Source organism: Chlorocebus sabaeus, chromosome 2 (genome assembly GCF_047675955.1).
Source record: "Chlorocebus sabaeus isolate Y175 chromosome 2, mChlSab1.0.hap1, whole genome shotgun sequence".
In the NCBI taxonomy this organism is placed as follows: Eukaryota; Metazoa; Chordata; class Mammalia; order Primates; family Cercopithecidae; genus Chlorocebus; species Chlorocebus sabaeus.
Genome location: NC_132905.1, coordinates 67,545,178 through 67,562,515, shown reverse-complemented (window position 1 = coordinate 67,562,515; position 17,338 = coordinate 67,545,178).

Sequence of the window (17,338 nt, the reverse complement as noted above, 5' to 3'; positions counted from 1 at the left end):
GGCATGAAAGCAAAGAGAAGAGAAGGCAGGTGACTCATTTAGGAAACTCGGGTGATCCTGTCGACCCACGTTTCTCAGGGCGTCAGGGGACCAGCCACATGCAGGGAACTTCCTGGCCTGGCAGGTGGCAGACTCCTGGGACCCGCCTCAGACACGTTAATCAGAGAATCTACAGGCGGGCAAACTCTGAAAAGTATCTGTAAAGGAAGGACTTAGCTCTGCTGTGAGCCCACTACACGTGGGGTTACGCAGGACGCCGCTCCCAGTGTCCAGTCTCCATTCCACCCTCCTGGGAGGAACACCTGTCAAGTCACAGAGCACGGTCTTCAGCGAACACCTTCCTGCACGACCTCCACTGTCGCCCAGCCCTGCAGGAGTAGCCGCTGAGTAGGGGAAACAAGTCTTTGCTCCTGACCCGGCCACCTTGACGCTGGGCGTAAGACCAGCGCTCCTACGTCTCTGGGGAAAGGAGCGGCCCTGGGCAGGAATGCACGTGGCAGCCCCAGGGAGGGGCCAGGTGTGGAGGACCAGGCCTCTGCCCGCAGACACATCAGCACAGCATCCTGGAGCAGAACCTCCAGCCCAGCTGAGCCTACAGATGGCCGCAGCCCTGGACGGCATCTTCCCGGTGACCCGGGGGACTGTGCCAGAGCTGCTCAGCAGGGCTGCCCTGAATTTGCAACCTGAAGAAGCTGTACAGTCGTACGTGTATGTTGCCTTCAGCCCCTAGGTTTTGGGGTCACTTGTCACACAGCAACAGACAGTGGATGCGCACGGGCTCCCAGGCCACGATGGCCTCTGCCGGCCTCACCCGGGCTGTCTCATGTGTTCCCGCGACATCACGTTTCTCAGAGCCAAAGGCTGCCAGGGCCCCCTTTTTTCTTCACAAAGTCGTTACAAGCTCACGATACACACTGAAAAAAAGCAATCTGTAAAATACAACTTTTGATGCAATACAGAGTGAATGCGGAGGCACGCACATACGCAAAACAGGCGCACGCGCAAAACAGGAGCATGCACACACGAACGGGTATACATGCATGAAACAGGTGCATGCGTGAAGGTGTACACACGCCAAACAGGTGCGCATACACATGTGAAAGCACCAGACATGAAGGGATGTCTTTGGGAGCCTGGTTTTTAGCCATCTCCCTCACCCTTTCACATCTGCATGATCAAACACAGCACACCACAGTACTGAGGGGAAGCCCCAGCTTCTCATGGGGGCACATGAGGCTTTTTATTTATGCTACAGGTTGCATCCCTACATTCTAGAACTGCAAGGCCCTCCACTGCCAGGACTGGGTCAGGTCCACCCTGTGCTCCAAGGACCAGGCCGCCTGCCTGCCCATAGGGACCTGCCCCTCAGATGATGCGGCTGCTTTCAAAACAGAGGCTGAGCCCCACCCAGAGACCTGCAGTACCTGTTATTAAATCAAGACTTGGCTGTGGGTAAATGTGAAGATTTTTATTAAACATGACTCTGAAACATTCAAAGGACCATAACTGAATGCTCCTTTCGCAGCCATGGCATGTCCAGACGCTCATGGAGAAGGCCAGGGTGTGGGAACCCACAGAGCCCTGACAAGGCAGACTCAGAGCTGTGTGGCATAGTTAGCACCGATTTTGTTTTGACACTTGCCTTTTATATTCAGATTAAAATAAAAAACAAGATGCAAAAGTGGCTCACATTCTATTTCAATTCTCTATTTTTGTAGTAACTGGGCCCCTTTCCCTCTGGTTTCCCAGCCAAGCGTTAAATAGGCCCAGCTGGGATTTGTCAAAGTCTGGGCCTCTGTTGTACAGTAAGTGAGGGGGGTAGGGAGGGGAGCAGGAGTGGAAAGGAGGAGTAGCGGATAGGGAGGGACAGAGGGAAGGAGAGAGAGAAACCGCCGAGGGCTGGAGGCAGGGGGGATGCTCCCTGGCAGCCTCAGGCTCCCACTTCCAAGGTAACTGAGCTGGCATCACGCACGTGGTGCCGTCATATGACTTGGCTGACGCACACCAGAATTACAACAAAATGCTTAAGGAGAAGAGTAAGCACCAGTATCTTCAGATTAGGGTAGTGTCCCAGTTTCATGCTTGCCTTGTATGACATTCTATAAATTGTAAAGATAATGCATTTTCTTACGAGCCACACTGTTCCCAAAATACTACCTATAATAAAGACCATACAGCATCTGGGTACTGAGTGTGTGTCAAAGCCCGGTGAGGTAGGCATCATTTACTTTGCTAGAGAAAGAAACAGGCTCTGAGAGAAACTTCCTGAGGCCAGGCAGCTGTCTCCAAACCCACCTTGCACCTCCTGACCCTGAACGCGGAGAACCCAAGTCATCCACATGAATGATTTACCTACCTGCATGTCAGATTGAGATTCAGCTCCCACATCTAATCATCTCTATGCAGGAATGTGTCAAGGAAGGTACAATTCTATGACCTCGAGCTGGGGGAACAAAGGCAGGCACCCTCAACACAGATGTGGGGCGGAGGTGGGCACCCAGCGCAGGGGCGGGCAGGAGCACGTCCAGCCCTGTCCAGTCACACAGCCACCCTGCCATGCCAGTGCAGGGGCCGCCACCGTGTCTCAGGGAAAAGCAGCTTCTCCTGCACAGGAATCTACCCATGAAAGTGTGTTCCTGAGAAGGTGTGGACCAACATCTCGGAAATCAGACACTGCTTAACACGCTTATCTACACAGGCTGCCTATGTCAGGATATCATCTCGCCATCAATTATTTCTGGTAAATACTGATTATTCTAAGTTAACTGAGGCAACACAAGAACAAAATAATGGAAATGTCAGAGTGAATCCGCTCCACCTGCTGAAGAGCTGAGACAAGTGATGAAACGGAAGGAATCCTGGAGAACACAGCAGGACCCCAGACCCCACGGACCACCCTAGCCTCCCTACAGTAAAGTTAGCCGTGGGGCCAAGGAGTGGTTTCCAAGGAATCTCAGAGGTTCTCAAGGTCTTGAAAGTTTAACAGGAATTGAATATTTGCATCTGAGTCACATGAGCACATTAAAAGTAAAATGTCTCCTTTCCACTAGAATTATGAGCTTGGGGCAGCGGCACTGGCTGTATCTCATGCTCATGAGATGTTTGGGGGCAACTGTGCATCTCAGGTGAATCATTTATAATAATGAAAGAAGTGGTTGGGCCCTCGATCCAGGACCACAGACCCCACCAACGAGGGTCTAACCAGGACAAGCCTCGGCCTGGAATGGCTGGTGTCCGTGGGGGCTGAGAGGAGCAGCAAGGAAGTTCAGGGCCAAGCCCCACGCAAGCTCGGCATGTCCTACCCTACGCAGTCGGCATCAGCCACAGGGATCTTTTGTTGTTTTTTGTTCAGGAAGGAACATATTTAAAAGCCTGGGGCCCAGGGCCTGGACTCCTCAAAGCTCCCCACAGAGCCGAGTTAATTGGCACCTTCCCTCATGTTAAAATCAACTGTGTATGGCTGCTGAGAGTATCTCAGAGCAGGTGCAACACTGAGCTTCCTTGTTGTCTGGGAAAAGCAGGAATTCCAGGCCTCTGCCTTCCCAGCTCCCCAGAGGCTCTGGCCTAGGTGAGCTCAGCTTCTCCCAGGTAAGGAGCACAGACCAGCTTCCCACATGCCCCTTAGGTCACACAGCAGCGGTGCAGACCCTTGCACCTTGGCACGAGCCCTCACAACCCACCCCAGAGGCGGAAGCCCAGCCCTGTGGCCCTGGCCTGGCAGGAGGCAGCTATTGGGACCCCTGCTTAGGGTTCAGCACAGCGAGGTCCAGTCACACCAGGTGAGACATCCACCCACCCGGACATTCGTCTTTAACCTCAAACAGACACAGGAATTCGGTGAGGGTTTCCTTCCCCTGATGAACCCATCCCTCCTATTCTCATCTCTCCCTCCCGCCCCATCATGGCCACCCAGCACTGCGCCCAAGGCCTGACTCCCAGTTTCACAGGGAATCCAAGACAATTAGGTTTTTGAGAAACTGAGAGCTACATAGAAAACGAGTCGGTAAAGCCAGTGTCCACTGCTCCTCCACTCCACACAGTGGAGAGCAGTCCTTGGGATAAAACCCACGGGGCGGGGAAGACGCGATCAAGGCGGGCAGGACGGAGGAGCCGCAAAGCGGGTGGTTCGCAGAACAAGGTCACATGAACACAAAGCTAAAGTGTTCAGCGGCTGGAAGACAAAACACAGGAGACAGAAACACTGACCGTTTAAAAAGAAAAGAAAAGAAAAGAAAAGAAAAAAAAAGCCTCAGTGTTAAGAGTTCATCAAGATTTAAGTTCTCAAGTCACAATGTATCAGCACAGACTTCTCATAATGCCTGAAACATGGGGCAGTAAATACGTGAATCAGTTCTCCCAGGTCCATCGTTTTCTTTGATGAGTCTCTTGATTCTCAGGCTGGTTTCAAAGTAAGCCCTTCTCTGTTTGTTGATGACTTAATAATTAACATACTTGAAAACACATTGACTTCCAAATTAATCTGCTAATAAAATATTCATTACCATACTGGCTGCCATCCACAGAGAAAACACAATCACTTTCTGGTTGTAAAAACATGAGAATTCGAAGCCCCCTTGGCCATCTGAACAGCCTCTGCTTTTGACAAGGGCATTCCAAAGCTAATCTGAAAAACTAGTCCAGGCCATGATCAGTGGGAGGTTGGACTTGCCTCATCCCCCCACCTCCCTTCTGGAATTAGACAGAACTTAGACTGTTAGTCTGATGGGAAACATTTACAATCCTCCGAAGCTACCTGGAGGATTCCCTCCACATGACAAAGCCTTGGTCTCCACAACCCCTTATCTTACAACTCTCTCGACCAACTGTCAATCAGGAAATTTTTGAATCTACCTATGACCTGGACACCCCTACTTCCAGTTGTCCCACCTTTCCAGACCAAACCAATGTACATCTTACATTTATTTGACTGATGTCTCATGTCTCCCTAAAAGCTATAAAACCAGGCTGTGCCCCGACCACCTCAGGAATACGTTCTTAGGATCTCCTGAGGGCTGTATCAAGGGTCATGGTAACTCATTTGGCTCAGAATCAATCTCTAAATGCTTCACAGAGTTTGACTCTCTTTGCTGACACGGTACCTTTCATGTGTATTCATCTGGCGGACTCACAATCAACCGGAGGCAGCAGACTTTTGCCCACTGTACAAAAGTCTCTGCACGACTGAGCCTCTGGCATGGGGACTACAACCCCTGAAGTAGCAGCTTTCCCACGTCCCACGGCCTGATAGACCTGCACCTCCAGGGCTTCTCATTTCAGAGTCTCAGCAACAAATCTACCAAATGTGGTCAGCATCACAGAATATTCGAGGCTTTTGGCTCTTGCTTCTCCCTAGGTTTACTCTAAAACCACAATGGGAACACTCGGAACAGGATGGTTCTCAGTCACTGACCCTCCTGGTAACATACTGTCTCCAAGGCCCTTTCCTGCCAGTCACAGCTTCCTTTGAGTCAGGCTCGAAGGCCACCTCCCCAAGAAGGAAACCTCTTCAATCCAGCAACCACAGCTTCTGGTCCCATCCAGAGCTTGTCTGTCATGAAGGGAAGACTCCTCATTCCAGAGAGAGCAGGTGCCCAGACTCAGGGTTTTAGCCATTGTGAAGGCAAACTCTCATGAAATTAATACACTTTTTCCCCCTTGGATACTGACATTTCCTCTTCTGGAGGTCAGCCAAGGCCATCCGCACAAGTCACAAGCATGAGGTTTCCAGCCCCTCCTTCGGTGTCAGCAGTGTGACTCCGCTCTGAGACCCTCCTGCACCAGCCAGGCCATGCACCTGTTCCCATGACTGCTGTCAGCAGACTACAGCAATTCTAGAATAATCAGCAAGTTGACGTTTCGAAGGATCATTTTAAAGAAAAGTGTGTAAGTTTTACTGCATGAAATCAGCTACATCTTTTTCTACTCCAGAGGCTTTTTGTTTTGCTTTCTCAAGGTTCTCTACAATGATCCTGACAGTCAAGGTTCCCAGTTACAGGCAGAGGGTTGGGCAGGCCACGTCTGATGTTTAACACACACAAAGGATCCACATCAAAGGATTTACCCTGTTCACCAACATCATCAGGACAAGCTTTAAGCAGTAATAATCTCCCTGTCTGGAAAACTGAGCTCACTTGAGACCCAATGCAACAGATGTGTTTAACAAAGTTGCAGGTGGACATTTTACTGAATGAATCACTATTTCAATTAGCATAATGGCTCACTATTCAAAGGCATGTTTTTGTCAATTTTTATAATTTCAGCTTCATGCATTTCAATCATGAAGTGAGACTTGTACCTGATACATTACAGAATCTCTACAAAATAGACAAAATTTCAATTCTGTACATTCACTCTTTTTCCATATGCATACAGATGGTCATAATTTAAGTTGGCATTCCAACAGGATTTCTCAGTCAAAATGTCTTCTACTTTAAACACTACATGTTAAACATTACATAATCCATTTTTAAACATTTATAACAGGGTCTGTATGGCCAGTTTTAAAGATTTCTTCCTCACTGAAAACAAGTGTTTAACCAATAAATGGTCTACTTTAAAATATTCTAGAGACAGAGATACATTTAGAGAGTGGATGCACTCAACATAGAAATCTGGAACATCAAACAGGCACAACCAGCAGTGAGGGTGGAAGGGGCGCCATGCGAGTGCCCCTAAAAACACACACAAGCCTGGCTGCTTAAAAGGAATGAATATAGTATAGCTCAATACTCATATGTGAACCTTGGCCTGTCTACTGCCTTACAGAATCTTCCTAGCTGAGCTGCAGGAATCTTCCTTGGAGCCTTTTCTCACCTACACTGCTTACAGGTGCCCAGTGGGCTCCCTGGGCAGTATCGTGTCTTTGTTTAGAATATCACAGTATTTGGAGGCCTGTTTAATCCCAAGTCAGAGCCTTATCATAACTCAGACACCATCCCTCAGGACTTGTGGGCCAACTTCGGCTAATGCAGACTGCTCCACAGTGCCCTGCAGGTGGGCTTGGTGCATCCACACGATTTTAAGATTTGGGGCTGCCGTTTTCTGCAGTCACAGATGCAGACTTACATATTCATAATGACTGAAAGCAGCACGTATTTTTATGTTCCTTCTGTGATGGTAATAATAATGGCAATATTTCCCCGATTCTTAAAAACGCCTCCTAACAGCAGTTGTATTCCACCCCCTTCCTTAAAATTAATAGAATTTACCAAACTAGGTGAAATCAGTCCTCATGAGAAAGTGATGAATCAGTGTTCACACAATGGTATAGTAGCTGGGCATACAGTGTACATCAACATCCCAAACTAAACACCCATCACAATTATTCCCAACTCTCAGGAAAGCTAGAAAAATCAGAAGGCTTAAAATATAATTATAAATGAAAATAACAAGAAACCAAAGTTTCTGAGGAGTGTTTGTTAGCCAAGCAAAGAAAGCCATTAACCAGTGTTGATTACATTGCATTTGATTACAGCAGCCAAAGACGTGTCCAGAGGAAAAGAGACTTTTAAAGATTAGTCTTTTGGTAAGAATGGTTGCTTAACAAGTTCAGACTACTGGGCTACACCAATCGTCAATTAAGAAGCAAGGCAAATGAGTGTGAGTCATTTTCCTTAATTCTTAATGTGTCGAAAATCCCAACACTGCTAAGGTCATTCAGGGAATCGAGGCTCAATTTGAAAAAACTGAAGAATTAAAGTCTATGAATAATATGAATGAACCAATTATCTAAGAGAAGATTTTAAAGCTGAGAACACACTAATTCCACACAACCTGAAGTGGAATCTGCTAAGATATGTCATAACGACAGAGAGAGAGAGATGCAAATATGAGAGTGGTTAACCTGGGTGCCACTGGGGTCTGTGAACATCCACAAGTTGTCTGCAGAGTGTGCAGTATGCGGTGTGGTGCAGTCTTCTGGATTTTCCTTTTTTTTTTTTTTTTTTTTTTTTTTGAGACAGGATCTCATTCTGTCACCTAGGCTGTAGTACAGTGGCATGGTCATGGCTCACTGAAGCCTTGACCTCCCAGGCCCAAGCAATCCTCCTGCCTCAGCCTCCCTAGTAGCTGGGACTACAGGCACACACCACTGCGCCTGGCTAATTTTTGTATACTTTTTTGTAGAGATGGAGTTTCACCATGTTGCCCTGGCCGGTCTCAAACTCCTGGGCTCAAGTGATCCTCTTCCCTTGGCTTCCCAAAGTGCTGGGATTACAGACATGAGCCACTGCACCCGTCCTCTTCTGGATTTTTCTGAGGAAGGTCCATAGTTTTTTTTAAACCAATTTTATTGAGATATAATTTATATACAATGAATTTATCCAATTTAAGTGTACAGTTCAATGAGTTTTGACAGATATATATTATCTGGGTCTCTAACTTTTCTCATATTCTCAAAGAAACCTAAAGAATAAAGAATGAAAAAAGGAAATATTAAAGAAGCATTTAGTAATCAAACTAGGAGCATAATTCTTCAGTGGCCTTTTTTGTCTTGATAAAGTTTGGGGTTCTTAATATTATGATTATAAAACTTATTAACTGTTTGTCATTCAGTGACAGGTGCAGGCCACCACGCCTGGCTAATTTTTGTAGTTTTAGTAGAGACAGAGTCTCACTATGTTGGCCAGGCTGGTCTCAAATCCCTGGCCTCAAGTGATCTGCCTGCTTCGGCCTCCCACAGTGCTGGGATTACAGGCAGAGCCACCACGCCTGACACCTTCCAAGTTCTTTTTTGTGCATGAGTGTGTTGGGGTGGGGGCTTCCACTCCCAATTTGTTCTCTGCATATAGCCAGAGTCATCCTCTTCAGACCCATGTCATTCTTGCTTGTTTCTTTGCTTTCTCCCCTGTGTTTTCTTTTTCTTCATTTTCTTTTTTTTCCTCATGTCACTTGTTTCATCCAGTGATTTCCAAACTGATCTTAGAATATGGGGTCGTGTCTGATGTAGCTCTGCCTGCCTCTCTACACCTAAGTCCCCTGACTTACCACACAGCAGCTGCCTTTATGTTCCTTCCCACATAAGGCTCATGTTGCCTCATGGCCTTTGCACTTGCTGCCTTCTCTGCTTGGAGTGACCTTCCCTAGCTCTGCCCAGAGCCAGCCTCTCCTGGTTCCTTAGCACTGTGTTCAAATGTCTCGACCTCAAAAGGGCCTCTGCTCACCGCAGACAGACCTACGTTTGCTCTCTGTCTCATCTCTCTCTCCTTCCTAGGGCTGTCTAGAATCAGAGGTTATCTGGCTTGATTCTTCCTTTGTTGCTGTGTTATCTGTTTCCCACTAATAAAGTATAAATTCTACCAGTGATTATGCTCCTCTGTTTTTTTTTTTTTTTCTTTTCTTTTTTTTTTTTGTGAGACAGGGTCTCGCTCTGTCACCCAGATTGGAGTGCAGTAGCACGATCATGGCTTACTGCAGCCTCAACCTCCTGGCCTTAAGCAATGCTCCTGCCTTAGCCTCCCTAGTAGCTGGGACTACAGGCATGTACCACCATGCCTGGTTAATTTTTTAATTTTTTATACAGATGGGGTCTCACTATATTGCCCAAGCTGGTCTCAAACTCTTGGGGTCAAACAATCCTCCCACCTCTGCCTTCCAAAATGCTGGGATTACAGACATGAGCCACTGTACCTTGCAATTATACTTGTCTTGTTCACCACAGTAGCCCCAGTGCCTGCCTAGCACAGAATCTGCCATGTGGTTGATGCTCAATTCAGTATTGATTGAGTAAATGTAAGTCAACCCATGTCCCTTCTCTGCTCAAGACCCTCCGCTGGCCAAAGTCCTCACAACATTCTACAGTTGCAACACCTTCTGGCCCATTCTTTATCTACTTCCTATTTCTTTCCTTCTCATTTACATTGCTCCAGCCAATCTCACCTACTTATGTTTCCTCAGAAACACCAAACACACCCATCTCAGTCCTTGGCACTTGGCATTCTCTCTGCCCAGAATGCTCTTCTCCTGGGTATCTCCGTGGCTCAGTCTCTTATATCAGTATTAGTGAGGCCTTCCCTGACTATCCTAAACAATTCTTATCCCTTTCCCCTGAATTTTTGTTAATCATGACATTTATCATCATTTGATACATAATAACATTTTACGTATCCATTTTGTTTACTTTGTATTTCCCTAACTAGATCATCACCTCCGCAAGCAGGGATATTCTCTTTTGTTCACTGCTTATATCCCCAGTGCCAGTCATAGTTCCTGGCACATAACTGACACCGTATTTTTTGGTTGATTGAATGAATGAAGGTTATATCAGTGAATTAAAGATGTTACACAGCTTTGTGTGTTGCTGTGTTTACTTTACTGTTGTAAAGGCTGTTCACAATATTTCTGTGTCTTATTTCTGTAGAGCCACAGAAGAAATTTCTTTCCATCTCAACCCTAGGAAAAGCTGTGCTTCTTCTGTGTGGCTAGTTGCTTGTTTTTTTGTTGTTGTTTTTTTTTTTTTTTTTTTTTTTTTTGAGACGGAGTCTCGCTCTGTCATCCAGTCTGCAGTGCAGTGGTGCCATCTCGGCTCACTGCAAGCTTCGCCTCCTGGGTTCACGCCATTCTCCTGCCTCAGCCTCCCAAGTAGCTGGCACTACAGGTGCCCGCCACCACACCCAGCTAATTTTTTGTATTTTTAGTAGAGACAGGGTTTCACCGTGTTAGCCAGGATGGTCTTGATCTCCTGACCTCGTGATCCACCTGCCTCGGCCTCCCAAAGTGCTGGGATTACAGGCGTGAGCCACCGCGCCCGGCCGCTTTTTATCTTAAGGACAGTGTGAATCATGTTCTGTGGACCATTGTGTGTGCGTCTACATTCGCCATGAGAGAGTTCAGAGCCTTGCTCCTTGGCCTACCTCAAGCAAATGATTATGCATTCTGCATGCCAACCAAATTCCTAACTTCATTTATCTTTTCTACTTTAATGTTTTATTTTTATTATTTTTAAGTTTTTAATTTTTATTTATTTATTTATTTTGAGATGGAGTCTCATTCTGTCGCCCCGGCCAGAGTACAGTGGTGCAATCTTGGCTGACTGCCACCTCCACCTACCAGGCTCAAGCAATTCTCCTGCCTCAGCCTCCCGAGTAGCTGGGATTACAGGCATGCACCACCACGCCCAGCTAATTTTTCTGTATTTTTAGTAGATACGGGGTTTCACCATGTTGGCCAGGCAGGTCTTGAACTCCTGGCCTCAAATGATATGTCCGCCTTGGCCTCCCAAAGTGCTGGGGTTATAGGTGTGAGCCACTGCGCCCAGCCAATTTTTAAATTTATCCAGTTTTCTTCAGTATTTATTTCAAGTTATATTTCCTTTTCTGGTATGATTTTTGCCAGCTACATTACATGGTTTTTTTTCCATAATCAAGCAGGTTGTTAAAAAAATGAATTTTATAAATAGAATTAAGTGCTATATCTCAACTTTGCATTCAGCTTTTTATTTTTATTTTTTACTTTATGTATGTATGTATGTATGTATGTATTAATTTTGAGGTGGAGTCTCACTCCTGTCACCCAGGCTGGAGTGCAGTGGCGTGATCTTGGCTCACTACAACCTGCGTCTCCCAAGTTCAAGCGATTCTCCTGCCTCAGCCTCCTGAATAGCTAGGATTACAGTTGCCTGCCACCACATCTGGCTGATTTTTGTCCTTTTAGTAGACATGGGGTTTCGCCATGTTGGCGAGGCAGGCTGGTCTCGAATCCCTGACCTCAGGTGATCCGCCCACCTCGGCCTCCCAAAGTGCTGGGATTACTGGCATAAGCCACCATGCCTGGCCGCATTCAGCTTTTTTACTTAGCAGAATAACACATTATACATTTCTTAGATACTTGATTTTTAATGGTTGTATTCATAGACTGGCTGTAGGATAATTCCCTTTACTATTGTCATGCAATTATTTCCAAAGTGTGGTCTTTAGATCACTGCTGGGTGTATACCCCAAAGAAAGGAAATCAGTATATGGAAGCGATATCTGCACTCCCTTGTTTGTTGCAACACTCTTCACAATAGCCAAAGTTTGGAAGCAGCCTAAGTGTTTATCAACAGACGAATGGATAAAGAATACACAATGAAGTACTTATACACAATGAAGTACTCTTCCGCCATAAAAAGAATGAGATCCTGTCATTCGCAACAACATGGATGGAACTGGAGGTCGTTATGCTAAGTGAAATATACTGGGCATAGAAAGACAAACATCACATGTTCTCACATATTGTGGGACCTGAAAATCAAAACAGTTTAATTCATGAAGATAGAGAATGGAAGGATGGTTATCAGAGGCTGGGAAGGGTGGTGGCAGGGTTGGGGAGAGGTGGGGATGGTTAATAGGTACCAAAACCATTGTTAGAATGAATAAGACCTAATATTTTATAGCACAACAGGGTGACTATTGTGCATTAGTAATTTTTTAATAATATTAAAAATGTAATGCATTTTTATTTGGTAATATTAAATGTACGTATATTTGGCCAGCTGTGGTGACTCAGGCCTGTAATTTGGGAGACTGAGGCGGGTGGATCACTTGAGGTTCGGAGTTTGAGATCAGCCTCGTCAACACAGCGAAACCCCATCTCTACTAAAAATACAAAAATCACCTGGGTGCAGTGGCTCACACTTGTAATTCCAGCTATTTGGGAGGCTGAGGCAGGAGAATCACTTGAACCCGGGAGGCGGAGGTTGCAGTGAACTGAGATCGCGCCACTACACTCCACCCTGAGCGAAAAGGGCAAAACTCTGTTTCAAAAAAAAAAAAAAATTATTAAAATAACTAAAAGAATATAATTGGACTGTTTATAACACAAAGAATAAATGCTTGAGGGGGTGGATACTCCATTTTCCATGATGTGATTATTATGCATTGCAGGCCTGTATACCCCACAAATATATAGACCTACTACGTCTCCGAAAAATTAAAATTAAAAAATAAAAATAAAAACAGTGCTAGAATTAACATCTTTATGCACAAAGCTTTTTCATTTTTCAGATTGTTTACTTAGGTTAGAATTCCCCTATTTCTTAATAACACCATCTACTGGCTATACCGTGTCTACCTATGTTAAATATGAACCCTACAGAGATCCACAGGCTGATTGTGACCCTTACACTTCCCTTAAGTTGGGAGTAGAATTGGGATTACTTCTCAACAATTCAAATCAAAGGCACTAAATGCACATGTATTCTGATGACATCTTTCTTTTTCTTTCTCAAGCTTCCGCTGCGATTCCAAAGACTTGGGCACCTAGTGGCTCTGATGGCACTGCTCTGTGGGGACCCACAGGAAAAGGTGGCTGAGGAGGCTGCAGAGAGCATTTACTACCTGCTGCATATCACCCTGAGGCTGAAGTGTAAGACACTGCTGAAGGCCGCGAGGTCCTGAGTGAATTCTCCAGCACAACATAAGCACCAGCCCTCCTTACACATTGATTCAGTCCCCATGTTCTGGAAAGGCCTTTTACAGTAGTTCATAAAGAGAAAGATACATAGTCCATAGGCAGAGATGAAGCAACACTGACTTAATAATTAGAATCCTAATACTAGATCAGACCCACTATTGTCATCCATCTGCATAGCCAGGGAGTGGCTAAACGTGGCTCTGTGGACAAACTAGAGTGATTAGTTTGGTCAGAAGTAGGAGTGAGGCTGGGCGCAGTGGTTCACTCCTATATTCATAGCATTTTGCCAGGCCAAGCCGGGAGGACCGCTTGGGCCCAGGAGTTCAAGACCAGCCTGGGCAACATGGCAAAAACCCTTCTCTACAAAAAATTTTAAAAATTAGCTGGCATGGTGGAGTATGCCTATGATCTCAGCTACTCAGGAGGTGAAGGTGGGAGAATCGCTTGAGCCCAGGAGGTCGAGGCTGCAGGAGAATTAATGTCCTTATGAAGGGAAATTACAGGGACCATGAGTAAGAATCAAATCTAGTTGCAGGGTTCAGAAAAGGTAATCCAGAGAATAAAGAGCAGTTTGCCACTGGACAGGTAAGAAGAGTGTATTAAGCCGAAGGAATGACTAAGGAAAGGATCCTTGGTAGGAGTGAGCTTGAGGAGTTTGAAAAATAGAGAGAGGGCCAGTGTGGTCAAGGCATGAGTCACTGACTTCCATGATTAGAAGGGACTTTAGAAGATATCTAACCCAGCATTCCCCCGGTGTTTGAATCTCAGCCTACTCCATCCCTGCCCAGTACAGTCATGCAGCATATAATGACATTTCAGTCAACAACTGATCATGTCTGGGTCACATAAGATTAGAATGGAGCTGACATTTTTCTTTTTCTTTTATTTTATCTTATTTTGAGATGGAGTCTTGCTCTGTTGCCCAGGGTGGAGTGCAGTGGTGTGATCTCAGCTCACTGCAACCTCCACCTCCCAGGTGCAAGCAGTTCTTGTGCCTTAGCCTCCCGAGTAGCTGGGATTACAGGCAGCTGCCACCACACCTGGCTCATTTTTGTATTTTTAGTAGAGATGGGGTTTCAACATCTCTGCTAAATGTTACTTAATGTTGGCCAGGCTGGTCTCGAACTCCTGACCTTAAGTGATCTGCCCGCCTCGGCCTCCCAAAGTGCTAGGATTACAGCATGAACCACCACGCCCAGCCTTATTATTATTATTTTCTTTTAAAGAAAGGAAGTCTCAGCTTGGCACGGTGGCTCACACCTGTAATTCCAGCACTTTGGGAGGCCGAGGCAGGCGGATCACAAGGTCAAGAGATCAAGACCATCCTGGCCAACCTGATGAAACCCCGTCTCTACTAAAAACACAAAAATTAGCTGGGTGGGGTGGCTACTTGGGAGGCTGAGGCAGGAGAATCACTTGAACCTGGGAGGCAGAGGTTGCAGTGAGCTGAGATCATGTCACTGCACTCCAGCCTGGTGACGGAGCGAGACTCCATCTGAAAGAGAGAGAGAGAGAGAGAGAGAGAGAGAGAGAGAGAGAGTGAGAAAGAGAAAGAATAAAAAGAAACGAAGTCTCACTATGTTGCCTAGGCTGGTCTCCAACTCCTGAGCTCAAGCAGTGCTCCTACTCCAGCCTTCTAAAGTGCTGGGACTATGGGTGTCCACCACCATACCCAGCTGAGCTGAAAATTTTGTATCACCTAGTGACATTGTAGCCATCATAACATGGCACAATACATTACTCACGTTTGTGGTGATACTGGTGTAAACAAACCTACTGCACTACCAGTCATATAAAAGTATAGAACCTACAATTATGTACAGTATGTATCCTTGGTAATGATAATAACTATTTAGTGGTTTATTTATTTACTATACATTTTATGGTTATTTTAGCATGTACTCCTTCTACTTATTAAAAAAACAGTTAACTATGAAACAGCCCCAGGCAGGCCCTTCAGGAGGTATTCCTGAAGAAGGCGTTATCATAGGAGATGACAGCTCCATGCGTGTTACTGCCCTGAATACCTTCCAGTGGGGCAGGATGTGAAGATGGAAGACGGTGGTATTGATTATCCTGATCTTGTGCAGGCCTAGGCTAGTGTGTGTGTTTTTGTCTTAGTTTTTAACAAAAACACTTTAGAATGTAAAGAAAAAAAAAAATTAGGTCAGGCGCAGTGGCTCATGCCTGTAATCCCAGCACTTTGGTAGGCCGAGGAAGGTCCATCACCTGAGGTCAGGAATTCAAGACCAGCCTGGCCAACAGGGCAAAACCCCGTTTCTACTAAAAGTACAAAAATTAGCTTGGTGTGGTGGCGCATGCCTGTAGTCCCAGCTACTCAGGAGGCTGAGGCAAGTGAATCACTTAAACCTGGGAGGTGGAGGTTGCAGTGAGCCGAGATTGCACCACTGCACTCCAGTCTGGGTGACAGAGTGAGAGACTCTGTCTAAAAAAAAAAAAAGTACACTCTATGTGATGTTCATGCAGTAATGCAGTAGCCTGACAGTGCATTTCTCAGAATGTATCCCAATTGTTAAGCTACACACAACTGTAATTCCTCTGCCTGGGTTTGCACTTCACATGGATAAGGAAGCTCCATGCTTCCCAAAGCAACTGTCCTGTCATTGGGTACCTCTGAATATGAGCAGTCTCTACCAGGTGTACAGCCAAAGAAATACAGTTGATTATTGATTCAGCAAATAGTTATGGAGCATTTATTGTTCTAGTGATGCATCGCTAAACGAGACAGACAAGATGCCTTCCCCCAGGGAGCTTATTTTCTAGTTGGAGAGAGAGTATCCTCAGCCAAGGGCTCAAAGATAAATTTTCCATCTACAAATTTCCAGCAAATATGAGGTCACAATAAAACACAAGAAAAACAAGACACTACAATGATCAGCAAAACTAGACAATGATGAAGAGTTCTGATATCAGAATTATCATACGTAATATAAAGTTGGGCAATTTTTTCTGGGAACCTAAGCTTCATAGGGAGACCCCTCACCATTCCTCACCGTTGAGGGGAAATAAGGTAGCATGCTTTGGTTGTACTCACAAATCACTCAAATGCTCTGCTCTTACAAAAAACTCTTTGCTTTTGCTTTTTTTTTTTTTTTTTTTTTAAAGACTGGGTCGGTTGGATGTTGTGGCTCGTGCCTGTAATCCCACCACTTTGGGAGGCCAAGGTGGGTGGATCACCTGAGGTCAGGAGTTCGAGACCAGCCTGACCAAAATGGAGAAACCCCGTCTCTACTAAAAATACAAAATTAGCTGGGTGTGGTGGCACATGCCTGTAATCCCAGCTACTCAAGAGGCTGAGGCAGGAGAATCACTTGAACCCAGGAGGCAGAGGTTGCAGTGAGCCGAGATCACGCCATTGCACTCCAGCCTGGGCAACAAGAATGAAATTCTGTCTCAAAAAAAAAAAAAAAAAAAAAAAGACAGGGTCTTACTCTGTCACTCAGGCTGGAGTGCAGTGGTGTGATCTCGGCTCACTGCAAGCTCTGCCTCCTGGGTTCCAGTGATCCTCCCACCTCAGCTTCCCAGGTAGCTGGGACTACAGGAGAGTGCCACCATGCCCGGCTCATTTTTTTATTTTTCTGTAGAGTCAGAGTTTCATCATGTTGGCCAGGGTTGTCTCACACTCTTGACTTCAAGTGATCCACCTGCCTCGACCTCCTCTTTGCTTTTTCTTTTGGCTCTTTTTATATATTGTTCTACAAGAAAAGAGAAATAAATCAGCCTTCAGATGAACACATACTCCCTCCCCCAGGCATTTTTGTTCAAGTGAAAAAGAAGAAGAGTAAGATCTTGGGATCCACTTTAAACTGGAGATCAAGCAGACCTGTAAAATCAAGAAGAAAAAAAGAAGCCACAAAGTATTCATATTTTATATTTTCTTTTCAGATATCATACATGACAAGAAAAATCAGTAAAACTTGAAAAGAGC